Raw genomic sequence first — 27,204 nt, 5'->3', positions numbered from 1 at the left:
CTCCCACCAGCCCTCCCAGGTCCATCAGGGTCCCCTGAGCTGTGCTCACAATTTGCTGGCCTGAAACCAACACCTCCTCCCCCTTTCCTGAGTTCCATTTTTACTGATTATGCAAATCTCCGGTCCTGGCCTAAGCAAAGCAGGCTGGAAGTGGGGCAGCAGGATAACATGGGCAAACGACAGATTACGGCCGCCCACTCTGGGAAACACAAGTTTAATTGCTTTCTCAGTGGGGAGAGAGGGAGGGGGCAGGCACAGAAATAAAACAAATTTCCAATCAACTGTGTCAGGGCTGCCGAGCAGAACCGATGGCGGGGAACAGGGAGGGGGAGCAGTGGACTCTGACCTGGGGGGAGGGAGGAGGCAGGGCGTAGAAAGAAGGTGCTGGAGACATGGGGATACCAGCCCCCCAGCCCCCCGGGGGGAGGCAGAGGCAAGGGCAGGGCGCTCTGTACCACTGGGGTGGGGGGAAGCTGGGTGTCCAAGCTCTCACCTGGATCTCTAACAACAACAACAACGAGAGTAACAGTCTATCCCATTTACTGACAGCTTCCTCTGCACCGGGCGCAGGACTAAGTGCTCTACACGAATGAACGATTAAATCGGCATGAGGACCCTATGATAACACCACCATCTGCGGTTTTCAGATGAGAAAATGGAAGCATATGTTAAATTTGCTGAAGACACAGGAGACCAAGGGCCTATGTAGTCAACAAACCCCCATTTCCTGAGCCCTTGCTCTGGGTCAGCTGCTTCGTGTACATGTACAGATCATAGCAACCCTAGTAGTGGGTAGAGGCTCCCCCTATTTCACAGATGAGGGAACCGGACTAAGAGAAGTTACATCACTATTCCATGTGCGTAGAATTAATAAAGGGTAAGGCTGGGATTCAAACCTAGGTCTGACTGAATATTTATACCTTTAACTACTAAGCTAGACAATGTCCCTGAATACTACTGCACAGGTCCAAGCAACAACTCCTGTTTGTTGGGTACTTATTCTGTGCCAGGCCCCCAGGCCTACCTGCTGGGCTAGGAATGAGCGATGGTCCTTGCCCTTGAGAAGCCCATGACCTCATGAGGAAGACAAACACGTAAAATCTTGTAGTGATAAGGGCTTGAAAAGGTGAACAGGGTAGGGTGGGAGCCCAGGCAACACCTAATTCTGCCTGCAGAGGTTAAGACAGGCTTTGCAGAAGAGGCCACATTTGCGCTGAGTCGGATGTCACTGGACAGGCAGGAACAAGGTTGACACTGCAGTGTGTAGAAGGTCCTCAGGGGCATCACTAGGATGTCCTCAGTCAGCCAAGCAGCCTGCAGTGGTCAGAGGTCTGTGGGGGGGAGGATGGGGAGACTAGAGTGGGAAGGGCGGTGGAGGTCACACCACAAAGGGCCTTTCTTGCCGGAGCAAGGCCGGCTCCCCCCCCCCCCCAGTGCCCTTCTCCTCCAAGGCCCATCTGGGTTGATGAGATGTCCCAGAACAGGCAGGTCCCATGGCCAGGAAGTTTGGGAAGCACTACACACTCACGTCTCTTCTGGAAGATGCGCAGGTGTCCGAGAAACTCTGTAGTAAAGGAAACGGCTTAGCCACGCTCAGCCCCGTGTCCCTAAACTCGTCTGACCCCAGAAGCCTCCTGGGACCTATGAGCAACCCTGGGATCAGCTTTCCAGTGACAAGCCCTTCAGGAGACATTTCTGTGAGTGCCAGAGTGAGGGCAGCAGCAGGGAAAGTCCACCTCGCACACTGCTCCCCGCCCCCCCCCCAGGGGCCTTGGACGGGACGATGGCAAATCATAATACTCACAGGTGTCACTGACCAAGTACTTACAGGGACAGGCGCTGGGCTCTGTGCTAAGTGTTCTGTGGGAGTCACCTCACCGAATCTTCATACTATCAGTGTTCCCATTTTGCAGATAGGGAAACTGAGGCATGGAGTAGCAGAAACTTGCCTGTGATCTCGCAATTAGTGGGTGGTGGAGCCAGGATTCAAACCCCAGTCTGCCAAACCCTGGGGTCCAAGGCCTTACATGGGGAAGAGGGGACAGAAGAGCCTTTCTTTCTTGTTCAGGAAAAATCCTCCAGGTTCCAGCTCCTCTGAGTGGGTTCTGCCCTTCATGGGGACTGAGTCATTTCTGAAATAACAGGATCAAGTCTATCCAACTCAGCAAACACTTGCAGTCCCCCACGGGGCCTGAGGGGCTGCCGAGGGTGGGAGAGAGGTGAGTCGGTCCCTGGCTACCAGGACCCCGCCCTGCCTGGAGACTCTGACCACATAATTCCTGAGCAGAAGGGACTTTGGGAACCACACAGACCCCAAAACTTGGATTTAAAGAAAAGCCAGGGGCACCTGGGTGGCTCAGGTGGTTGAGCGTTTGACTCTTGATTTCAGCTCAGGTCATGATCTCGGGGTCCTGAGATCGAGCCCCAAGTCGAACTCCGCACTCCACGGGGAGTCTCCTTGAGATTTTGTCTCTCCTTCTCTCTCTGCCCCTCCACCCCACTCTCTCTCTCAAATTAATAAATAAATCTTTAAAATATAAATTAATTAAAAAATAAAGAAAAGCCAAACAATGAGATACCACTACGTACCCAGTAGAATGGCCAAAATCCAGAGCACCAGATGCTGACGAGACTGGGGAGCAGCAAGAAGTCTCATCCGTCCATCGCTGGTGATAATGTGCGAGGGCACTGCCGCGCTGGAAGGCGGTTTGGCGGTTTCTCACGAAACTAAACATAGTCTTAACCACAGGATTCAGCAGTCACACCCCTTGGCATTTACCCAAAGGAGCTGAAAACCTGTTTCCACACACGAACCTGCACGTGGATGTTTATAGCAGCTTTTTAATTGCCAGAACTGGAAGCAACCAAGATGCCCTTCAGCAGGTGAATGGGTAAACAACCTGTGGCCCATCCAGACGCTGGAATATTATTCAGCGCTAAGAAGAAATGAGCTCTCAAGCCATCAGAAGTCGTGGAGGAAACTGAAATGCGTATGACTATGTGCAAGAAGCCCGTCTGAAGAGTTGTATGATTCTGACTCTACGACATTCTAGAAAAGGCAAACTGTGGAGACAGTACAAAGATCAGTGGTTGCCAGGGGCTGGGGAGGGTGGGTGAATAGGCAGGGTGCAGACTATTAGGGCCGTAAAACCGTTCTGTAGGTGGGTATGTGTCATTTTACATTGGCCGAAACTCACAGAACGAACATCGAGTGATCCCTCACGTAAGCTGTGGACGTCGGGTGATGATGATCTGTCAGTGCGGGGTCATCAATTATGACAAAATGTGCCTCTCCCGTGGAGGAGCCTGGGCATGCGTCCAGGCAGGGAGCGTATAGGGAATCTGTGTACCTTCTCCTCGATTTTGCTGTGAACCTAAAACTGCTCTAAAAAAAAAACAAAGTCAAGGAAGGAAAGAAGGTAGGAACAGAGGGAAGGAAGGAGGAAGGAAAGAAGGAAGGAAGGAAGGAAGGAAGGGGGGGGGGAAAAAAAGACACTGGTGCCAAATCCCCAAATTTAGAACAGACAGAAGCAGAGCTGTCTGCTTGAACTGGGGGTGGGAGCCCTGGAGCCCCCGGGCTGAGCCCTCCCTCACCCCTCCCAAATACACCAGGTATAGGAGCTGCAGAAATAGGTACAAAGAGAACACTAGGAAGTCCCAAGTCACCCCAGAAAGAAATGGATTTTGAAGGAGAAAACTCCCTCCTAGAGGAGCCCCTGGGTGAGGCGGCACAGGACCCAGGAAGCCGCCCTGGAGGCAGGTGAAATCCATTAGGTTTGAGCGCCACTCCCCAGCTGTGTGGCCTTGAGAAACTGGCTCTCCCTCTCTGAGCCCAGGTCTTCATCCACAAAGAAGGGATAATGATACGAGTAGAGTGGGGTTCTTGTAAGGCTCTCACTAGAAGGTGGATGTGGCTGTGTCGTGTGAATGGTACAGGGCTTTATACATGCCAGGGGCCACAGGAGCATCAGGCAATATTTTGATCACCAAGAGCACAGGCCCTCCCACGGTGCCTCCTGAATTCCTGTGCGCACAGTGGGACAAGTCACTGCAGCGGGTGCCCCTGGCAAAGACAGGCACCCAGAGAATGCTGGAGTGGCCACATGCATGTTATTAACTCTCACTCAAGACTGGGGCTGAATCAGAGTGGGCTGGGGTGCGGGGAGCAGAGCAGACAAGCTCCCCCAGCAACTCACCTGAGGGCTGGAGAATCCCAGCCATCAAGCAGTCCCCCGAAGGCCAATCCTTCTCAAGGTGAAGGGCAATGTGGAGTGATACTGCCTACCGTTTGAAAAGCCCCTACAGTGTGCCAGGCACTTTGCCTACGTGATGTGGAAGTACACTCCCCTCAGGTTCTAGATAGAAATGGGGACGCCCAGAACAGTTGAGCGACCTGCCCACGGCCACCCTTTATCCGAGGCAGGTCAGGCTTCTGATCCAGGTCTCTCTTGGCAGCCACATCTCAGCCATGGTTTCTCCTCTTGGCAGCGTAAAGGGCAGGCTGCAGGAATTTGGGGGGACAGCTACATGTGCGCAATCCCAGAGGCCTTCCTGGAAGGGGCGGGGTCAGGGCCTGCCCAGGCCCGAGGAGAGCACCCGCTGTCTGCCTCCCCAGGCCGCGCTGGCCCGCTAGGCCCACCTGCGGCGGTGAAGATCTCGCTTCCTGAACACCCCTCATTTGATCTTTGTCTCTGCGCTTAAGGATTTAAGATGCACCAACCCCCAGTGCTCTGGGGGTTCATCTAAACATGATTAAACAACCATTAGGCCTCCACGGTAGGGAAATGGAGATTTACAGACTTCCAAACCTCCATTTAAATGCAAATGCAGCGTCCTCGCCCGGAACCAAAGATCTGAATGCATTAAAGTCACCATGTCCATAGCTCCTGCTAGGGCCACCTGTGGGGGAGCATTTAATCCCCCCAACCCGGGGTGCTGCGGGCACCCAGGCCAGGGGAGGATAGGGGAGAGGGCCCAGGGTGATGGATGGCAAGTCCCCGCCCTGCCTTCCTTCCTCCTCGTGGCCCCTTCTGGCCTAGGTGGGTGTGCAGATGTTAACCTCTGGCCAGAGGAGGCAGCACGACCTGGTTAAGGTCACACACATCTGGGGAGTCCTGGAGCCAGGACTCAGTCCCCAGCCTGAGGAAGGCCAGACTCCGTGTAGAGTGGCACCGCTTGGGTCCTCTGAACACAGCACCCGGAAATAGTCCCTGAGCTGAAAGCAAGTGAGAACCTACCACGCAAGCCAAGCTAATAGCAATAGGGTCCGTTTTACTGGACACTTACTATGTGCCAGGCAGAGAATAAAGCATTTCATCCACCCAAGGCCCTGGGAAGTAGGTCTGAGGATCCTCATTTCTTTTTTTTTTTCTTTTTCTTTTTTTTTTTTAGGATCCTCATTTCTAAGGGTGGAAACTGAGAGTCAAGGGAGTGAAGAGCCTGCAGAGGTCATTCATGGAGAAGGTACCAGAGTTGCATGTTGAACTCAAGTTTATCTGACTCCAGATCCACACTCCTAAGCACTTCTCTGGACTCTGCCACTCAGCTCCTGTGTCACCTTCAGCAAGGGACTTGACCTCTCTGGGCTTCTGCTTCTGCATCTCAACAGGGTATAATAATCACGCCCACCTCATAAGGGCTTGGATCCGGGGATTAATGGAGTTAACATAAGTCAAAGAACTGGGAACCGTGTCCGGTGCATAGAAAGAACTTAATAAATACTAGCAATAGTTATTATTAGTTCCTCTACACTCAGAAAGTGCCATGTACCCTGAGAGGTAGACTCCACAATTGGTGCATGGGGGGGGGGGGATGGGCTCAAGGGGACTCAGATTTGCCCCCCTGGTGATAAAATCTAGGACAGCCTCTTGGAAGAGGCAGCCCTAGTAATGGGCCTTGAGGGGTGGGCAGGGAGGGAGTCAGGAGAGGAAATAGTTGGAGAGTGTGAGACAGAAGCAGGAAACACGCAGTTGTCCTTTGAGGCTGACTCTGGATGGCACCCACAGGAGAAGGGGGCAGGAGAGTGCAAAGGTCAGCTGCCCAGGCTGTGAAGACCTTGAGTGCCAAACTAGGAATATGGGGATTGTATTTTGCAGGCAGTGGAAGCTCTGATGGGTTTGGCAGGATTTGGCGCCAGACGGTGATGGGCAGGAGAAGAAGAGGGCATGAGGGGCCACTGTCGAGGGAATGATGGTTCGCTGAGCACCTGCCGCATGCCAGGTGCCGTGTTGAGCTGGTGTCATATGCAATCTCACTCCTTCCTCCAAGCCATCTTGTTGGGTTTTATGACTATTACTCATGTTTCAGGTGAGTCGACTGTGGCTCAGAGGCCTTAGGGACCATACCCAAGGTCACCAGGCCAGGAGAGGTGGAGCCCGGTGGCAAACACAGGGACCATGCTGCCCATCCCACCCCCAGCACTGTTTCTCTCTGATGCTCACATTTCCAGTCCGCGTGCCTAGGAAAAAAGGGGACACTAGGGTGACCAATTCATTCTGCTTTGCTCTAGACTTTCCCGGTTTTAAAACAAAGTCCTATGTCCCTGGAAACTCTCTCGTCTTGAGTAAACCAGAATATCTGGTCACCCTAGTGATGACCCAAAAACAGGAGAGCAGGACAGAGGGTAGGGAGCTGGGAAAGTGATGGGCAAAGTTTTTGACATGTTGAGTTGGGTCAGGTCAGAGGCCCAGATTTGAGGTTCACTTGTAGAGAACGGAGCCCTTGGAATCTGCTCAGCTCCTGAACCATGCCAAGAGAGGAATCCATCCCAAGGAAGGGGTCTTTCCTAGCATATGATGGCACAGAAAGAGCCCGCCTGCTAAGTGGGGGGTCCAGGAAGACCCTTCTCTTTCTGGATAACATCTTAGCTACTGACCCTCAGGGCATTTGCTCAGGGATTAGACGCAAGACATCATGTTCCCATGGGGGATTTTCAGGCAGCAGGCCTCCCCCTTGTTTCTGGAATCTGTCCAATCGGCCAGTGCACGCAGTCCTGGTCATTGGCGCCAAAGAGGAGAAAGGGCAAGTGATTTCTGTTTCTTGAGAGAGTACCAGGAAAGAGTACCAGTGTTTCTGTTTCTGTCTCCAGCCACTGTTTGCTTCTGACCTTGGGCCTCAGGGATGGACCATGAGAGTGACAGAAGTCAGGGCCAGCTGTGCACACTGGGCAGTCCATCCCCCAGGAGAGGCCTGAGCTGGGTGGGGGTGGTTCCTCTTTAGCATCCAAGTATAGACACGGTATTGGGGGAGGGATGGGGGTGGACTGCCCATTTATTTGGCCTAAGGTTTGGGGAGACAGAGCACAGGTCCGGGAGATCCCAGACTGTAGGTCTAGCTCTGACTGCCCCTGATTTGCTCTGGGACCTTAAGCAAGTTGCTTCTCTTTGGGCTCAGTTTACTCATCTGTCATATGGGGCCCAGAGCCTCTCATGGGACTTTGGCTAGGAGGCCAAAGGACAAAGCCTGGATGTGCAGTAGTGTCACAGAGAAGAAGAAAGGAGGGGATGGTGAGGGGCAGGGACGGGTGAGAGGAGTAGGGATGAGGTAGTCCCAGGAGGGGACTAGCCAGGCAGAAAGGTCGGAATGGAGGCGGTGAGAGCAGGGGTTAAAAGGGGAGCCAGATGGGGGGCCTATCAATCAGCCGTTACATCCCCTGCCCTCCCCTCAGCCCCCTCCCCCGCCCAGCCCTCCCAGCACCTGTGCCTAATTACGAAGGACACCGATGAAGAAGAGGACCCGGCCCCTGAGCTTCTTTGTTTGAAGCCCTCCTGGTGAATTATGCAGGAGGCTGCAGGAGAAAAGGGAACTGGGATCGCTTCATTATTGATGAGAGATGACGGGTCCTCTGCTGACAGCCTGCCTAAGACATATGATTAGCTTGTAAAAAATTAATCACCGTTCTCACGGAGGACACAGATTAAAACCCCAAGGAGTGGTGTTATCGATGTTCCCTAATTTCAGGGGACTTTGAAAAGGTTTTAGCTCAACTTGGAGGAGAAAATTAAATTCAATTAGAATCACAAGTGCTGAAATGTCCCTCCCTCCTGGGGGGCGGTGGGGGTGGGCGGGGGAGGGGCTGCAGGTGGGCGTGGGGTGGGGGGCGGGCTGCAGGTGGGCGTGGGGGCAGGGAGGGCAGGGTTGCTGGCGGGAGTTGGGGGGCAGGCGGGAGGCGGGGAAGGCAGGGGATAAGAAGGGGAGGGGGAGGCGGGGCTGCAGGGGGACGTGAGGTGGGGGTGGCGAGGGAGCACGGCCTGACTCTCCTAGGAGGCTCCTTCCGCCCGTTTCTCTCCAGGTGATCTCATGCTCACCCATGGCTTCAATTGCCACCCAGACTCCGATGACTCACACATTTATGGCTCTGGCCAGGACCTCTCCCCAGAGCTCCCCATCCATATATTCAGCCGGTTTCTCAACACCTTCTCGGGAATATCGCAAAGGCACCTCCAATTCAACAAGACCTCCCAACCACCCGCCTATCCTCCCTATGCTCAGACCTGGTCCTCCCCGGATTCTGTTGATGAAGAGCAGCATCCTCACCCAGATCCATCACCACGGCCTGTTGACTTAACTCCTGAGCATTTGGAAATTGGTCACTTTCCTCCATGACCCGCAGCCACCCCCACCCCCACCCCACCCCAGAAGCCCGTAGACCTTCCTCCCTCACCTGGATGATATCAGCAGCCTCCTCACAGGTAACAGACACATCCGGCCTCCTGCCTCCCATCCTCCGATTTCACCAGGTGGAGTGGAGGGTGCCTGCATGATCTGAGGCACCGTACTCTGATACCCTGTGCACCAAAATCATCTTGCTGGTGGGTCCTGGGCACCTCTCATGTTGGGGTGTCTGTGTTCATACGCAGAACAGAAGTGTAGGAATGTCAGCACCCCTACGGGGTGGATGGGCAATTCTGGGAGGCCTGGGGTTCCCTTCTCAGGAGGATGGACCCCTGTTACCTAGAGCAGCATCCCAACAATTGCTGTCCTGTTCTCCCTGGTTGGTCACTCCTGTTCCCAGGAATCACTCCCAGATAAATTCCCTGCCCCCAAGTCCTTGTCTTGGTTCTGCCTTTGAGCGATCCCAAAGCTTCCACTCTGGACCCCTCCACTCTGTTCTCCTCACTCTATTCATGATCTTCACAAACACACGTGTGGTCATCTTCCCACTTAAACCCTCCAAGATTTCCTGGTACTCTCAAGATAAAGCAAAACCCCAAAAGTGGCCTCCAAGAGCCCGAAACCTCCAGCTCCTATAGCCCTATCTCCTGTGATGGACCTGCCCTCCAGACTCTGGTGTTCCCACGACCGTCCTGCCACAGAGCCTTTGTCCACGCTTTCCTGCTGCCTGGAGTCCTTTCCCAGCCTTCTTTGCTCTGTGTCCATCCTTCAGATCTTGCCCCATAGCCATGTCTGCCCGAAGTTTCCCCTGACCCCTTTCTCTTATAAGTTCTCCCAGCACCAGACCCCTCTCCTCTTACTGCTAATCAGAGTTGCAATTTCACAAAGTTCACATTTCTTTGAGGGATTATTTGATTAACGTCTGCCTCCCCCATTAGGAGTGAGCATCATGAAGATAGACTATGTCTGGTAACCCCGGGGCTGACACAGGAACATTTTTGGAAGGAAGGAGGGAAGGCAGGGAGAGAGGGAGTCCACCTCAAGCTGATGACAAATCTCCATCTACTCCAAATCTTTTGCTGCTTCCCCCGAGCCAGCAGAGAGAAATCAAAGCTATGTAGCAAGGCTTTTAAGACCCTCCACTGAACCCCAGCTGCTCCTCCACATTATTCCCTCTATGCCCCCCATCTACCCCTGGGCTCCAGCCAATCTGAAATGTTTGCCCTTCTCCGTTTGGTCCTCTTTGGTGGATGCCCATTACGATGTAGGTTCTGTGGGCTAGCACGGCTCAGGCACACAGCATGAAAACTTGTTGCCTGAACAAAAAACCTCCCACATGGGCCCCTCTGACTGTCCTGTTCCTGAACAATGGTCACCTTTGGGTCAGATGCTCTGTGGGGCTGTCCTGGGTGCTGCCCAAGACCTTTTCTATTTTACAGATGAGAGATGTAGAGGCTCAGAGATGTAAAGCCATTTGCCCAAGATCACACAGCTTGAAAGTTGCAGCATACGGAGAGAAACCCGGGCTTTCACACTGGCCTAGTGTCCCTGCCCCTCATCATCTCCAGTGTCCAGATTCTCTCCATTCCTGGAGGGCCAGTTCAAATGTCACCTCTTCCTGGGAGCCTTCCATGATCACTACCTCCCCGGTCATAACCAGGGCCTCCTGTTCTAAAAGGCCACCAAGCCTTTGTTTATTGGTTTTGGTTTGGTTTTATTTTCAGAGCTTTACTGAGGCGTAATTTACATGCCATAAAGTTCACCTGTTCTAAGTGAATGATTCAAAGATCAAGCCTTTGTTTTTATACCCTGAGCTGAAGTGTATTGATCTCTAGCCGTGGCTATGATTCACTTACAAGGCTCAGTTCCCTGCTGAGGGCGGGACCAGGGCAACCTCGTCTCTGGGCCCCACTAGCCGGGCCTGCACCCGCGGGTGCTGGGCAAGGGGAGTGAGTCCATATCCACATTATCTCCCCTGGGCACAGGAGGGCTTGAAAGAGAACAGTGGCTGACGTTTCCTGGCAGGTGCTGGACGCCAGACCCCGTGCTAAGTGTCCTCCGTGTGTGGTCTAGCCAGCACACAGGGTCCCCACACGGTGGAGGGCATTACCTCATCCTACAGATAAGGACACTGAAACACAGCAGAAGTTAAGTAACTTGTCCCAATCACATGGTTAGCAAGCAGCAGACCTGGGACCCAAAGCCAGGGAGTCCGGCTTCTGAGCTGTGCTTTAACCCAGTGTGCGCTGATGTTAGGGTGACCAGCTGTCTGGTTCGCCTGGGCCACATGACCTTCCATTAAACCAGGGAAGTCCCAGGCCAGCTGAGGTGAGCTGGTCCACACACCTCTACAACGTTCACATGGGATTGTGATATGGGAGCCTTACCGGAATGAGGGTGCTGGGCGCCGTGAGAGCTACTCTGAGGTTGTATGGGGCTCTTTAGGTGGCTGTGTCCCCTCTGTTCCCTGGTCCCTGCTCTGAGAGTCCGGAGCTTTCTGTGTCCTCCTTCCTTCCCTCTGCGTCAGGCTCTTGAGGATCACTCACACCTCTCCGGGACCCCACCTGCCAGGTTAAGGAGGATCATTAAGGGGGTTGTGTGTAACGATCCTGGGAAAGAGCCAGGAGAGCTGGCCTAGGAGCCGGGGCTAACCCTGCCATCCGGGCTTCTTCGGGTGATGTCCACCAGGACCATGGAGCGGGATGAGCAGCTTGGGGAGGAGGAGGTAATGCTTCTGCTCATTATCACCTTGCTGAGTGGCCTCTGCTATGAACCCCCTCACCTTGTCCATGTGCTCAGCGGCTCCCTGCTACTGAGCCTCATCGTGCGGGGTTTGCCAGTTTGCTAAGCAAGCCTGCACCCATTGTCCGATGGGCCCACAACTGCCCAAGGAGCTGGGAGGCCAGGAATGATTATCCCCGCCTGACCACCACCAAGACCGAGGCTCAGAGAGGTGCACAGCTTAAAAAGTGGCAGAGCTGGGGTTCACGCCAAGGCCATCACACTCTGTGACCCTCACCACTCTGCTCTGTGTGAAGGGCAGGGAGGAGGGTGGGGATGCTGAGGAGGAGTCAGTCTTGCTGGAGATTTAAGATGATCGACCCACTTTGAGGTCAGCCATCGGGCTGCCCAAAGGACGTGAGGTCCTGAGGGAAGAGGGGACCTACCCCGGCCACGTAGCTAACCGGCAGCCAACGCTCAAGTTTCCAAATGAACTGAAGCTAGATTTATAGGAAAAGAGGGTCCTCTCCTCTGGTGGGCTCCTGTCCTCCAGGTTTCCAGGGACTCTCCAGCCTCTTTATGCCTTTTGTCTAGATCCTAGAGCCCAGATTCCTGCTCCTTCGGCCCCCATGTCTCCATCCCCCGGAAAGTTCCCTTCCTTCCTGGAACCCACCCAGTGCCTCCTGAGGACAATAATAGATCCAGCTCACATGTATGGAGCATTTACTGTGTGCCTGGCACTGAGCTATGAACTTTCGTATGTTTTTACAGTTTTTACAACAACCCCATGGTGGGGGTTATGCACACAGCCCAGCACACAGATGAGACGGAGGCTAAGAGGGGGTGATAACTCGCCCCCCCCTCCCTGACCAGCTTCCTTACCCACCCTCGGCCTCACTGCCAGGACAAGAGGAGGCCGATTCTGTTGGTATAAGGTGGGAACCAGGAAATCTTCATTTTTAGCAAATCACCCCAGGCTGAAATCAATGTTCTTTCCCTTTCACAGCTGGGGAAACTGAGGTTTAGAGGGACTAAGAACCTGTCCAGGCTCACCCAGCTCAGAGGCTAGAGAGCTGAGACTCAGGTACGAAGTCCAGGCTCCCGCACACCTGAGTAGGAGGGACACTCAGTACAGCTGCTGGCCACTGTCTGGAACCTGGGGGCCCCAGCTGGGGAGCAGTGCTGCCCAGACCCCAGCAGCGGGGCTCAGGCCAGGGTCCCAGCACCCCATCCCTGGGCCAGGGAGGCCCAAGACAAATGACTGAAGTCCCTCCTCCAAGAATAGCTCGCTAAGAGAAAGGCTCACTTGCTGGAACTGGAGCACCATCCACCTGCTTGAGGAGATCCTGATAATGGCTGGGTTTTAATGATGTGAAATGAGGAGCAATGATGCTGCAGATCTGAGGGCCCTCCTGGAATTGGGTGCAATAGCCAGGAGTGGTTCCCAGAGCATTTTTGCCTCGGGGCGGAAGGGGGTGAAAGATACCAAGGGTGCATACAGAATTGCAAGCGCTCCGAAGGGAATCACTGGGCATGAAGGCCTTCAGGCTAAAGGAAGTTGCACAGTCTCCACCCCGCACTTGACCTTGAGCCCATTTCCTCCTCTGTGTAAACTCCTAATCTAACAAGGACAGCGCTGACGATCATCATAACAGCCGGCTTTTCCTGAGCTCTTATTAGATGCCAGGGACTGCTCTGAGTGTGTTCCATGTAGTAATTAATTTAATCCCACAACAACTCCATGGGGTAAGTACCTGTGGCTGTTATAAAACTTGACTGCCAATTTTTTGACACCAAGAGACCTGGTCTGTGTTCCCTGACCCCCTTGAATCTGGGGGGCTTGTATCTACTTCAACTAATAGAAAGTGACACCGTGTGACTTTCAAAGCTCTGTCAGCCAAAGAAATGCAGCTTCTGCCTTGTGGGTGGGAACACCGGCTCCTGGAGCTCTGTCTCCAGGTATGAAGGGTAGCTACCCCGAGGCCGCCATTCTGCAAGAGAAGCCAAATGGGAGCACCCCCAGAGGGGTCAGCCTCCAGCTGTTCACGTCTTTCCAGCCACGATCTCAAAGGCAAGCCATCCCCTCTCTGTTCTATCCAAATTCCTGACCTAAAGAACCTGTAAGCACAACGAAATGATGGGTATTCAGTGCCAGAGTCGTGGGGTGATGGCTACACAGCGGTAGACGATCAGAACGGTAGTATTTTCACTCCGTTCCTACTTGAGAAACTGAGGCATCACTGGGACTAAGCCCGAGGCAGTCTGGTCCCAGAGGCCATGTGCTTAAAAACCCTCAGTAAATGGGAGTGGTTGTAATTACTACGGCCCTGTTGTTATTCCTGTTACCTCCGAGGCCTAATCTCCGAGCCCAGCCACGTAGAATTGCCAAAACTCACATCAGCAGCCAGAGATAATGAAAAGTAATTACATTGTTTACTGGAGTCTCTCAAGGTAGATTCAAGATCGCCCCAAAATTTAGTCCCCAAGCTTATGAGCAACCTTTCTCCTCTCCCTCCCACTCACTCAGCCCACTCTGGCTGTGACCCATTTCCCCTCAAATCTATTCCCCCATGAAAGCCCTCCAGCCCCTCTGCACCTTACTTCCCCCCAAGAAAGAATTCTCCCTCCTTCCAGAGGAACTCAGGGGCCCCGGCTGACAGTGTGGGGTTCTCTGCTGTGAGCAGAACACCTCCCACTTGGGGCATTTTTGTCCTGCCCTGTTGTGGAAAGCCCTCAGCCCTTCTGATCCTTGCAGGAGTTCTGATTTCTATCAAGAGATTCCCAGAACCACCGGGCGGGCTGAAGAAGCCCCAGAGTTCCAGGAAGGCCGTGGCTTTCTCCACCTGGGTGCTCCCAGAGGCCCGTCTGGTTCATAGTCCAAAGCTGAAGTCCTCCCGCCTCCGACCTGCCCGCTCCCCCATGTCCCCCCCCCAGAGCCCCCGTGGCTGCCTGGCAGAGGCCTTCCATCTTTGGAAAGATGGTGTGCACCCCGCTGCCCCACTGTACCTCCTCCTGAGCCCCGACATCCCAACAACCCAGCCCAGCTGCAGCCCAAGAGCCGAACAAGAGCCAAACGTCCGGGACTGGTGGCTTCCACACCTCCCAGCAGGGACTGCACGTCAGCCCTCCCCTTGCTTCATAGCAATCCTCCCCTCTGTTGGCAGAGAACCCTTGTTTACAGAGCGCTTCTACTTGTTTTTTTTTCTTTTTTCTTTTCGTTTTTTTCAAAAGAACATTCGTTGAGGCTCTTCTGTCCCAGGCTCTGGGCTCTGTGTCCTCTCCTCTGTCTCTCCTAAAGCCCCACCGTTCCCTGGCCGGCTGGGCATTCTAATCCTCATTTACTGATGAGAATCCGAGGCCCTGGAAGGTTCTACATGACTTAAGGACAGGAGGAGCAGGAAGAGACCACTGAGTGGCCCGTGCTTTCTGACTGTGCTCTTGGGGGGCTGAGAGTCATCGCCTCCGGGGTTCCAGCTGGTGGGAAAGGCAAGGGCATCATCCACAGAGCCTTTCCTGCATCTGCCGCTTTGCTCTCAGCTTCCTCTTTAGAGTCTTCGGGTGCCCGAGGGAGAGAAGCTACTGGAATGACGGCTACGGCCAGAGTAATTGTCAAGTGTTGGCATGATAACAGTAAGATTAGTGACCGTGGCCCGAATGCTTATTCTGTGCCCGGCTGAATGAGTTACCACATTGGAGTCTCACTCGCCCCCCAGTCCGTGGTGTCACTGTGGATATTCAATTCAGCGATAGCCAACTGTATTGCTGATAACGACAGTCACCAACATAGGTCTGTGTCCCCTTGGGCTTTATATCCCACATGCACACAAGCTGCCTTGTGCGCGTTAACTTACGCGATCATTACAACCACCTGTAAGACTGATGCTGTCATTATCCCTGTCTTACAGATGAGGAAACTGAGGCACAGAGAGGTTGAGCAACTCGCTCAAGGTCACCAAGCTAATGAGTGGTTGATGTGAGGAATGAAGCCGGGCAGTCAGGTCCAGACTCCAGAACCACGACCCCCAAGCTGACCTGAATGGGAGGTTTGGGAAGCTGATAGCCGGGGTCTCGCTGTGAGTGGCTGGCAAAGCTATGACCTGGTGGGATGAGCAGCCTCGGGGCCGCCTTTTGCCTCTGTTTCCCTGGCTGCCTGTGCCCGTGCTGACTGCCTCCTTCCCCACACACTCCGCCTGATTAATGCTCGGGAAGGGCGACGTGCCTCGTTTGATAGGTGTTTCTGGAGCGCATTTTCCTTCTTTCCTTCTCAAACTGCCCCCGAGAGCAAGCGCTTCCCCGCTCAGAAATGTGCATCAACAATATTTTACTACTTCCTCTAGTTTTCTTCTTTTCTTGATGCTTTGACATCCCGGGGGCCTTGCTGGCAAGGGGAGGCTGGTCCTCCCAGGGCTAGCTGACCCCTAAACAGAGCAAACAATTCCCCCTTCTTCAAGTGTGGCTTTCATATGCACACCCACCAACCCAGAGCCGGACCCCCAGCTGCCTCCTCCCTGGGGCTCTCGCATGTCACCCCCTGCCCCAGTCACCCTGGGCCAGGTACCAGGCAGGCAGGGGCATTCCTTACACTCCCGAGTCTGCTGAAATTATTCCCAGTAGCCAATCTTAAACCTGCTTAGCCTGCTCGGCCTGCCTCAACCATTCCTTCCTGACCACGATAAAGCTTCTGGGCCATTCTTTCCCCTTGCCCATCTGCCCCCCGACTGACCCTGGTGCTTCCTCCCGTGGCCCCGCAGGCCACGCTCCTTCCTCTGGGGAGCCGTGACCGTGTCCTCCAGGGGCAGTCACCCCCTGATCTGTTGGCCTCACCATCCCTGGATAGCAATAAATCCTAACATTTAAAACAAAATGCTCCAGCCTGCCTTCGGGAAGGGCTGGCCCACTCAGATGGGTACTTACAATATCCCGGATCTCTCCCTGGGGGCCCCATCCCTGACCACCTCCAAAGCCCCCTCCTGCCTAAAAGAACCTTATCTCCTTATCTCTGCCTCAGTGAGAAGAGTCTCATGCCATAGTTGCTAAGAGTGTGCGTTCAAGGCCCAGCCATGCCACCCCCAGGCCGTGCACACCTGGGCCAGTCAATTAACGGCTCTCTGCCTCAGTTTCCCCAACCATAAAATAGGAAAATAATTCCAACCTCACGTTTTTCTTCACTGATGTCTGGCCCCCCATTGGTTAGAAACTATTACAAGGACCCTAAGAGGTAGGCCTCAGCACCCCCATTCTGCAGATGGAAAAACCAAAGTTCTGAGAGGCATGTGTCTTCCCCCAGGTCGGGTGGGGAGAAACCAGTAGCCAGAGTGCGGGCCTGTTTCACTGTGCCTCCCCTCTCCCAGCGGCAGCCCGGGGACCAGGGCGGGGCACGCAAGGCATCCAGGACGCAAACCTCAGGGAGACACTCACCCCAGGGTCGGGCCCCGGAGAATGGGCGCCTGCTGACACTTTAGAGCCTGGACGCCTTACTCTCCTCACCCTAGTCCCCGCCCTGCCCATCACACACACCCCGGCTGCCCACCTCTCCCAGCCCGGCCCCCAACCTCGGTCTGGGCTCCTCATCTTACCCTGCAGGGAAGGAGACAGTGTCCTGGTAACAACCTCTTAATATACATGCAAAGCTAAGGTTTGGGTTTTTTTTGTTTTTTTCTAAGATTTTATTTTATTTATTTTAGAGGGAGAGAGCATGCACACGTGCGTGTGTGAGCAGGGGGAGGGGGAGAGGAAGAGAGAATCTCAAGCAGACTCCGCACAGAGCACAGAGCCCGACGTGGGGCTTGATCTCACAACCCCAAGATCACAACCTGAGCCGAAATCAAGAGTGGGACACTTGGGGCGCCTTGGTGGCTCAGTCAGTTAAGTGTCTGCCTTCGGCTCAGGTCATGATCCCAGGGTCCTGGGATTGAGCCCCACATCGGGCTCCCTGTTCAGCAGGGAGCCTGCTTCTCCTTCTCACTCTGCCCCTCCCCCTGCTCATGCTCTCTCTCTCAAATAAATAAAATCTTTAAAAAAAAAAATAAAAAGAGTGGGACACTTAACCGACTAAGCCACCCAGGCACCCCAAAGGCTTTGGTGTCTGTGTCTCTGTGTGTGTGTGTGTGTGTGTGTGTGTGAGCACGCACGTGTGTCAGAGGGGAAGTCAGGATGTTGCAGAACTGGATGGACTCCCTGTAGAGTGGTCAGCCCAGAACTCCACCAAGGGTCGGCAGGTGTGGGCTCCAGGGGGGTTTGTTCCGTGTTTTCCCCCATTTTGAGTTTGGGAGGGATATGAGTCACCCTTTGGACCTGGCTTACGTATGTAACCCTAATAAAATCGCAGCCTCTGTGGTCCAGTCTCACAGCAAGGCCACGACCAAAGGAACCCAGCCCAGCAACCAGAAAGTAATTTCAAAAGAATTCAAGTTCTTTGTATTTCTCCATCAGCAGGACCTGTGGACCACGGCAGCAACTCTGAACTCCTTCACCATCCTCACCCCCCGAAGGACTCCTGGTGTGGCTTCTCCCCCCATGTCTCCAAGTCCCTACCCCTGAACTTCCTCTGTCCTTCTTCTCCTTCCACATCACAAAAGCCCAAGGAATTTGTCTGGCCCCCGCAGAGCCCACCTCAGAGGTGTTGCTTAAAGAAACCTAGAGAGGCATGGCCAGAATTCTCTGCCGGACTGAAAGCATGCAGCACGTAGTCATTCCTGCCTCGTTGCACAGATATGGCCTCTTCGTGCCTTCTCAGCAGACCGCTCCCTCTGCCGCGTCCCCCACCCTGAGGACTCAGTTCATCTGTTTTCCTACCTCCCACGTTCAATCCACCAGGAAATGCTGTGCTTTTGCCTCCAAATACATCCTGATGTTTTTGCCCACCTTTGTCTCGTCTGCGGTGCCATCCGTTCCTGCAGGAACCTCCTGACTGGCCTCCCTGCCTCTACTGGATCCCCTCAGCAGCCGGAGCTACCTCCTAACAAATGCAACTCAGGGCACGCCATTCCTCTGTGCAGAAGGTTCCAGGGCCTTCCCATGTCCCCAGAATGAATCCAAACCCCTCAGCAGGGCCTGCAAGATTTTCCATGATTGGATTCCTGCCGGCTCCTTCTTGTTCAACTTTCAGTGTGAAAGCTGCTTCCTCTGAGACCCTGCTCTGGTCATTGTCTCAGATGGTGGTGGTCTCCCTGCCTCAGTGCCCCTCTCAGTCTTTCATATGTCCCCCTGTTTTGTGGACCTCACAGTTTCCTGTTTCCTTATTCATTTCCCATCTGCCTTTCCCAACTAGAGAGTGAGTCTCGCTCCTCATTGAACTCTGCCTCCCCAGTGCCTGGTGCATCGTCCAGTTCTTAATAGATGCTCAACAAATACTTGCTGACTGAATAAATGAAAACACAGATGAACAACCTGGAAAAAATGTAGGTTTTTTTGGCTGCAATAACAGAAAACAGACTCAGCCTGGCTTAAACAATGATGACTTTTCCATTTCACACAATGGGGCCCAGGGTTTGGGTGGGTTCCAGGTATAGCATAATCAGGGCTCTGGTTCAATTTCTCTGTAGTTACCTCAACCCAGCCCTTCTCCAAGTGTGGGACTTATTCTTAGACTGCCTTCTCTCATTGGCATGCAATGGCTGCCCATAGCACTGGGAGCAAGAGGATTCCCTGTTCCCACCCAGTAGGAGAGAGAGAAATAGAGAATCTCTACCCCCCACCCAAATGAGATGTTTCCTCCAGTCTGCCAGGATCACCCATTGGAATGCTCTGTGCTAATCAGCTTAAGCCTAGTCTCCAAACCAATTACTGGAAACCATGACTACATCTGATGGCTCTAATAGGGCCAAGTATGCTTAGTCCTGGGGATAGGGTGATCATCAGGAAAGGCATCATCAGGAAAGGGTGAATGCTTGAACAAAACAGGAGTGTCCTTAGGAAGTGTCCTCAAGAAGGAGGAATGGGGAGCAGATTTTGGGAAGGCAGCCAACAAGATCTACCACAGCATTATCATCCCCACGTCGCAGATGTTACAGCATCTGCCCAGAGAGGTTAGGTTATGTGCCCAAGATCATAGAACTCATGTACGGGGAAACCCAGCTTGGACCCCAGACCTCAGGGGCTCCTAGTGACCAGGCTGTAAGCTTTCCCAGGCTGCTTAGATTCCGGAACAAGGGTGTGCCCAGTGTTTTCCTTTCTTAGGGACAGTGAAATGGCAGGACATTTCTAACAATACAACAATACTGGGAGCCCTGACTCTGCCATCCCCCAGCATGCCCCTGCTTGGGAGAGTGGGGTTCTCCCTCATCTTCTTGGTTGCTCTAAGTCCTCCCCTTCCCTGGAGGTCTGGGCTAGGTCCCCAGGTTCCAGGGGCATTCACAGTTAGCCCCTGCCTGGGGATGTCCCCACCTCCATGTTCCTAGACTGCTGTCTTCCCTAAGTAAAATTCATCTCTGGGACTCTTCCCCCCGCCTCTCCCAGACTGCCATCCCTTCAAGGTGGGAACCATAGGGATCTGCCCCAGCCTCTCTGCTCATTGAATTCCTCCTTGCACTCTCTGTTCCAGTGCTGCTCCCTCCCACCTCCAGGGCTTTGCACAAGCCATTCCCTCTGCTTGAAGCACCATGTCCCAGCTTCTCCCACCTCTCTCCCCAACCTTCACCCCTCCTTCAGCATCCTTCACTGCTCAGTTCACAACCCTGCAAATTACCTCCCTCTGCTTCAGTTGTCTTGGATGAGAAGCAAAGGTAACAATAGAATCATTTTGGAAACTAAATGAGAAAATGTATGTAGAGTACTTAGAATGCTGTTTGGCACATAGTAAGTACTCATGGAAATTTTGCTGTTATGATCATTGTTATCCATATCATCCTTTAGGTCTGAGGGGGTTTTTGTGTTTGTTGTTGTTGTTGTTGTTTTAGAGAGAGAGCAGGCGTGCACATGAGCAGGGGGTGGGGGGGCAGGGAGAGGCAGGCAGAGGGAGAGAGAGAATCTCAAGCAGTCTCCATGCCCAGCATGGAGTCCAACTCAGCACTCCAACTCACGACCCTGAGTTCATGACCCGAGCCAAAATCAAGAGTCGGACGCTTAACTGACTGAGCCACCTTAGGTCTGATTTTGAACACTATTTCCTCCAGCAAGCCCTGTCTGACTCTCTCTCCCAGGTCAGAGGTACTTGCTCTGCTCCATACCCCGTGCATTGTATTAGGGTAAGAACCGATCACTCTTAACACTGAAGTAACTATTTCCTCTATTATGCCTGAGAGCAGAGACAACCCTATCTCTCTTGCTTACTCTTGCATCGTTAGTGCCTAACACATTGCCTGCCACATTGTCACAAATGAGTAGACACTCGAGAGAAAGCGAATGTAGGAACACCAGAGCAAGCAACAACTCTCTGTACCCCCTGAGTCACTGGGCCACCAGTAGATTCACCACAGTGGTGACAAGGATTGCCTTCTGTTTGGAGAAGTTCCTGTCCCTCCCCTGCCTGCCCCCTGGTGAGCACCAGCCCGGAATTTAGCATTCACGGACTGATTAGACTTTCTCTTCTCCCCAGCCTGCCTTTCACAACAGATGCCTCTCCCTTCCAATCAGCCCTCTCTGCTGCTACACCTGGAGCTTCATCAAAGGACCCTGATTTCCCTCCTGCTGCCCAAACCCTCCCACCCCCCCCATTGGGCCCTGCCCGGGCAGGGAAGCCAAGCCTGGTGTCACAGCCCCACCCTCCCCAGTCCTCTGAAGAACCACACACACCCTTCACACAGATACAAATAATCCATGTAAGCAGATGGGAATCCAAGTAAAGATAATCCAAAACTAGCAGAGGATCCAAAAGTCATTTTTATTTGGCTTCCAAGTGTCTTTGATGAATTTAGTTTTTTCCCCTACCACAGATTTCACTTTTTAATCCTCTTTTACTTGAGCTAATTTTGAAATGAGTTTCTCTTGCCCTGGGCACACACTGGGGTCGTGACCCCAGGGTGCACCTAACAGTTTGAACAGCTTCAGGTTTGAAATTGGCCAACACAAAGAGCCAGGCCCTGTTGGGATCCTGGGACCCAGGGGGCACAGCAACCCAGATGCAGACGCTGAAAAGGCGTGCAATGGTCCTCAGGTCAGCTGGGCCCCTGCCCTGCTGTCTCCCACTGGATCCCCTCTGGCTGAGCAGCCCTGTCTCTAGAGAAACAAAGAACAGCTCCTTCCTGCCACCACTATCACACATGGTTGCCCCTGCACGCACACGCACACATACACACATGTGCCGGACCAGCGTTTCCCAGGAAAAAGTCAAAATCACTTCTCGTATACCTGGAAGAACTCCTTAGAAGCCTGGCTGAGGGCAGAATTCCTCACACTTCCAGGATGAGTGGGGATTCCCACTCACTCCACCATCCATTCTTTTCTCTGGCCACGGGGAATAGTCACTCCTTCTGACTTGAAGAAGGAACGGATTTGAAAGCACATTTTTATCTGTTACTAGCTGGTTCACCTGAAGTACGTCACTTAACCTCTCTGAGCCTTAATGTCCTCTGAAATATGGGTGACAGTCCCGCCCCACCGCCATAATGGTAGTTACTGTTAGTTGAGCTCTCACTACATATCAGCCTCTGTTTGCAGAGCTTCACATCTATTAACTTGCCCAATCCTTAACCAAACTTCTAAAGCAAGTATTATTATTCCCACTCTCTTTCTACAAATGCAGACGTGAAGCCTTATTGAGAAGCCCTGTATCTTCCAGAGCCAGGACTCAAACCCAGCTGGGGCCCCAGCCTATGATGGAATTCTGCCATCCCCACGGGCCCATAGTGTGGTTGGGGACAGAGGGACACAGAGAGAGGGACAAGGAGCCATCCACTGGCAAGGAAGCCAACCCTGTCCTTTGGAAATGAGGGCACCCAGCTGCTTAGGGCAGCTGGGTGATGCAGAGCGGAGTGAACACAGTGACCCTGACAGGAAGGAGGAACTGTACCGACTCTAGACAGGCCTGGGGTATCTCTGCCTGCCCATGATTTCCATCTCCATCTGCCTTGGACATTCCTTCAGTCATTTCACAAACTTCCATTGGAGCCCTACTGCATGCCAGGCTCCAAAGTAGGGCCCCCTGACAGTCCCCTGCCCTCATCCCATTACTACAACCCAGAAAGGCCCACTGAGACAACCCTCCCCGGGGGCCAGTTGGACCTCCCTGACCCTCCCCCAGGCCTGGGCAAAGCCAGAGGTGTGTGAGGGACGTGGGCATCGTGACCTTCAGTGGGGAGCCCCTCACCGCCACTCAGCAGTGTCCTCCTGGGGGGGACCCTGCAGCAGACCAGGGCGCAAGGCTGACCTGTAGAACGCAGCCAGGCAGGGAAGCCTCCTGGAGAGTGAAGGGTTCAGTGCACAGAGGCATGAGGAGCAAATTCTGTCTCTGTAGGAGCAAACAAGGAACAGAGTCTCTTTTTTCTGGCAGATGATTCCCTTGTCCTGATAAGTCTCTGTTCTCTCAAATCCCTACTCAGACAGGATAATGGAGGGTTTGCAACAAGAAAAGTCAGAAGATGGGTGTTTAACACTTGGATATGCCACCTGTTAATTGGCTGCGTGACCTTGAGCAGAGTCCTCTTGGGGCCTCAATTCCCTCTCTGGTGAAATGCATCAGCGCTGGTATGTTTCTCCACGGCTGTGTCCATGGCAGACATTGCTAATTCATTCATTCAACAAATGTATTTATCATCACAGGACACCCCCTATGTCCTAGGTGGTGTCCTGGGCACTGACTGGAGATATGATAATTTACAAGACAGAGCCGTTCTCTGCTTTAATGGAAAGTGTAGTCACTTTATTCTTATTCATCGAGCCTAGATGTGGTCTCCGACTCCCTCTCAACAGAGCCTTCAAGGCAGCCACTAAATAATCAGATTAGCTTGAGAGATGAGCTCCATATCGGTCAAGTTTCCCCAGAGAAACAGAACAAACAAGATATAGGTACAGATAAAGATACAGACACAGATTTATAGAGAGATTTATTTTTAGGAATTGGCTCATGCAATTGCGGAGGCTTGCACATGTAAAATTTGTAGGGCAGGTCAGCAGGCTGAAGACCCAGGCAGGGTTTGAATGTTACAATCATGAAGCAGAATACTTGTCCAATTTTTCCCTCGTAGAGCCTTTAACTGATTGGATGATGCAATTACCCCATTATTGAAAGTAATCTCTTTTACTTAAAGATAACTGATTGGAGATGTTAATCACACCTATAAAATACCCTCACAGCAACATCTAGACTGGTGTTTGGCCAAACGACTGGGCGCTGTAGCCTCGCCAAGTTGACACATAAAACCTATTGCAAACCCTATTTCCCATCCCTAGGAATGATCTCTAAGCAAAGGTTCAGCACTGAGTCTAGGGTTCAAAGCCTTTGATTCTGGAGCTCTCTGCTCAGGAACCCAGGCTGGAGGTGCCACCACTTGGTGATGTTGCTGTCCCAACACGTGGCTTACAGAGTCTCCATCGTAAGCTAAGAGACAGTGTGGAGAAGTGACACCTGCTTTTAAATGTGCTGGCATGCAATGGCACATCTACTTACATTCAATTGGCTAGAACTAGTCACATGACCCTGACTGACTGCAAAGAAGGCTGGGAATTGTAGTCTTCTGTATGTCCAGGAAGGTGAGTTGAAAACCAGATCTGCTAAGGGTCTCTCTTCAGATCCAGATGCAGGAACTTCAGTGTGGGGATTTTCAAGAGCTATTTTTGGAAGCTCCAAAATCTTTTGTAATGCCCTTCCTGGTTCTCAGCCTGTGTCCTGGGACACACCCCCCCACGGGCGGGTTCCCCAAGCTATTAGCTATTAACAAAAGGCAGGGGGTAAAAATTTGCAAGTTAATTGCCCTGCTAAAGGATCTATGAATTAGAGTAAGTTCAAGGTTAACCCCAGAAGGGCAACAGTGTCTGGGAGAGTGTGAACAGGGTGGGCATTAGAATAGGAACACACATTCATGAGGGTGTTTTTCCCTTGGGAATCTGAGTCTCCCCATACAGGCTGGAACCACTGCTCTTCCCAGCGGAGGTTTCCAGGCAAATGTCCCCACAGAGCAGCAGTGTTTTTAGTGACCATCTGAGAGAAGGCAACAGTCATCTCATCCGATAGAGTTGTGGTCCTCTGGCCACACTCAGGACAGAGAAGCCAGGGACAGCGCTAGAGAGTCAGGCCCATCTTTGAATTCCAGCTCTGCTCAGCTCTAAGACTGCCGTCCTGTCCCTCAACATGCTGAGCCTTGATTTCCCGCACTATAAAATGGGGAGAAGAGTCTACCTCCCAAGATCGTTGAGAGGACCCAACAGGAAAATGCCGGGCAAGCTCCTAGCACGTACGTGGCTTCATCTCCTTCCTTTTCCCCTCCCTGTCTGGTGGCCGTTTGGTAGGAGGCAGCTGTGTTGGTGTGTGGCATCAGGAACCCGGAGGGAGCCCCTGCAGCCACCTTACCTGCTGGGGGATATTTGAAAGAAAAAAAACGGGAACGAGTTTAAATATCCGAGAACAGGAGATCGGTTAAGTAAACTCATTCAGATTGATGAAGATTGTGCTGCCAAATGTTTCCAGGGAAGTTGAAGTAGCAAAGGAAATGTTTATGATACAATTTCGAGAAGAAAAAATCAGGGCACAACACGCTATATGCAAGATGGTATCAACTCGGAAAACCCAGGGGTTCTGTGGCCCCCAGGAAAAGTGTGCTACGGGTCTTCAGGTGAGTCATTATCCTTTTCTTTACATTATGTTTCATTTCGGGTTTATTATGTGTTGCTATTTCACTTTTTCTGGTATTTAATTTCATATTTTAGGATATAACAAATTATAATGAGCAAAGTATCCCTTTCTTTCAAAATGTGAATGTGGGGGTCGCCTGGCCGGCTCAGTCGGTGGAGCATGCGACTCTTGATCTTGGGGTTGTGGGTTCGAGCCCCACGTTGGGTGTAGAGATTACTTTCAAAAAAATAAAATATCTTCTTAAAAATGTGAATGTGGCATTTCCATAGGTGCCAGTTACACCAGTGTGTCCAAGATGCGGCAGTTAGATGCTGGATGGCGTTGGACAAGCAAGGCATGGGATGGGAAGGCGCAAGCACCACATGAAAGGCGGAGCTGAACTTGACCCCTTCCAGGCATCTTTCTAGCTGTGTGATCTTGGGCTAGTCATTGAACTTCTTGGAGCTCTGGGATGCACATGCATCAAATAGAGATGAGAATTCCCACCTCCCCACAGACCTACATAAGCCACCGAGCAAAATCTTTGGCACAAAGGAGATGCCTAGAGCCGGGGCTCCATGGGTGCTAATGCTTTTCCTTCTCTCCATCCTGTGGGTATTTCTGGGGTGGGGGCTGTCCGCCACCCAGATCAGGATACTGGCTGTGGCTGCGGAGGTCTCTTGCCCGGGGCTGATGGGCGGAGTTTCTCTCACCCGTGTTTACTTCCCACCAGCATGGATCCAGTCCCTGCGTCATGAGCACTTCCCCCAAGGCCCTTTGGTGCCTGAAACTGCATCGCAGCCCTCTGGGCGAGTCACAGGGTGTTGCTGTCAACAGCTCCACCTTCAAAGCAAGGTCAAGGAGCAGCAGCTTCCTTCGCCAGAGCCTTGAAGTCCAGGCCCCAGCAAGCAGGGCAACTGGCCAAGATGACCTTGAACGATCCCTTCTGAACCGAGGGTTTGAGATGCCCTTCCTGCTTTCATCACATTCTCCGGGAGGTAACGTGGACTGAACCGGGCCTGCATGAGCTCTTGCCCATCTAGAAGCCTTCCCTAAGCTCACTGCTGAGCTGGAGCCCCTTCCTCAATTCTATTCTACATCCTCAGTAGTATAAGTGCCTTGCAAAGGACTGTCACCTCCGTAGACCCTGAGCTCCTGGAGGGCAGGGACTAAGTCTTGTTCACCTTCACCTTCCAGTACCCGAGGTCAGATCTGGCACCAGGCAGGTGTCAAGAGATGTTTGATAAGGTAGGTTAATCCCATTCCCTCCCCTCCAGACCTAGCATCTCCCCAGGCTTAGCCGTGGCTCCGCTAGCAGGAATCAGAGTATATGACAGCGTATCTCTGTGCTAGGCACCTGCTAGACCTTTTATTACCCCTTTTAATTCCCCAGAGTGCCTTAGGAGGTAGGTGTCATTGCCCCCATTTTACAGATGAGAACACCAAGGCTGGGCAAGCTTAAATGACATGCTCAGCAAGTGGCAGAATGGGGACTCAAGCCAGGGGCCGTGGCCCTAAGATTGGGCTCTTCAGCATTCCTCTCTGCCACCTCCCTGAGAGGCCTGGAGGCTCTTGCCTAAGAATTTCTTAGTGATTCCCCTTTGAAGACTATGGGCTAAAAACAGATCTATTTTTTAAACAACTTTATTGAAGTATAATTGACATATCGTGAAATTCACCTATTTTAAGTACAGAATTCAATGATTTTTTTTTTTTTTTTGGTACACTTTATAGGTTTGTTCAACAATCACCAAATCTAATTTTAGAATACTTCTGTCATTCTAAAAAGAAACCATGTGCCCATTACTGGTTGCTCCTTGTTCCCTCTACACTAATCTGTCTCTACCAGTTTGCCTTTTTGGGACATGTCATACAAATGGAATCCTAAGACATATAGTTCTTTGTATCCATCTTCCTTCACTATCTCACACAGTGTTTTGAGGTCCCTCCAAATTGTAGCGTGTGCCAGCCCTTTGGTCCTTCTCATGGACAGATAGGGTGTCGTTGGATGTGTAGACCACATTTTGCTTATCCATTCACCACCATTTGATGGGCGTTCAGGTTGTTTCCAACTTGGGGCAATTATGAGTAAGGATGCTGCTGTCAACGTTCACATGCAAGTCTTTGAGCTTAATTTTTTATTTCTCATGGGGAGATTCCTAAGA

At 52.5% G+C, this 27,204-nt stretch overlaps 1 long non-coding RNA gene across 2 annotated transcripts; it reads right to left on the bottom strand.

The window, feature by feature from the left end:
- Positions 1-237: 237 nt before the first annotated feature.
- Positions 238-2,709, bottom strand: LOC144381786 (uncharacterized). 2 transcript variants are annotated; one of them, XR_013447607.1, is made up of 5 exons: positions 2,590-2,709; positions 1,829-2,132; positions 1,529-1,564; positions 1,025-1,331; positions 238-634 (listed from the first exon to the last, which is right to left on the bottom strand). It is a non-coding gene; the product is annotated as an uncharacterized LOC144381786 (long non-coding RNA). The 2 variants fall into 2 exon arrangements; XR_013447606.1 differs by having other exon boundaries at positions 238-1,331.
- Positions 2,710-27,204: the final 24,495 nt, after the last annotated feature.

The sequence above is a fragment of the Halichoerus grypus genome, chromosome 5 (genome assembly GCF_964656455.1).
Source record: "Halichoerus grypus chromosome 5, mHalGry1.hap1.1, whole genome shotgun sequence".
NCBI classification, from domain to species: Eukaryota; Metazoa; Chordata; class Mammalia; order Carnivora; family Phocidae; genus Halichoerus; species Halichoerus grypus.
Note: the sequence above shows the minus strand (reverse complement) of the source record. Positions and strands in the feature narration are given on the sequence as shown.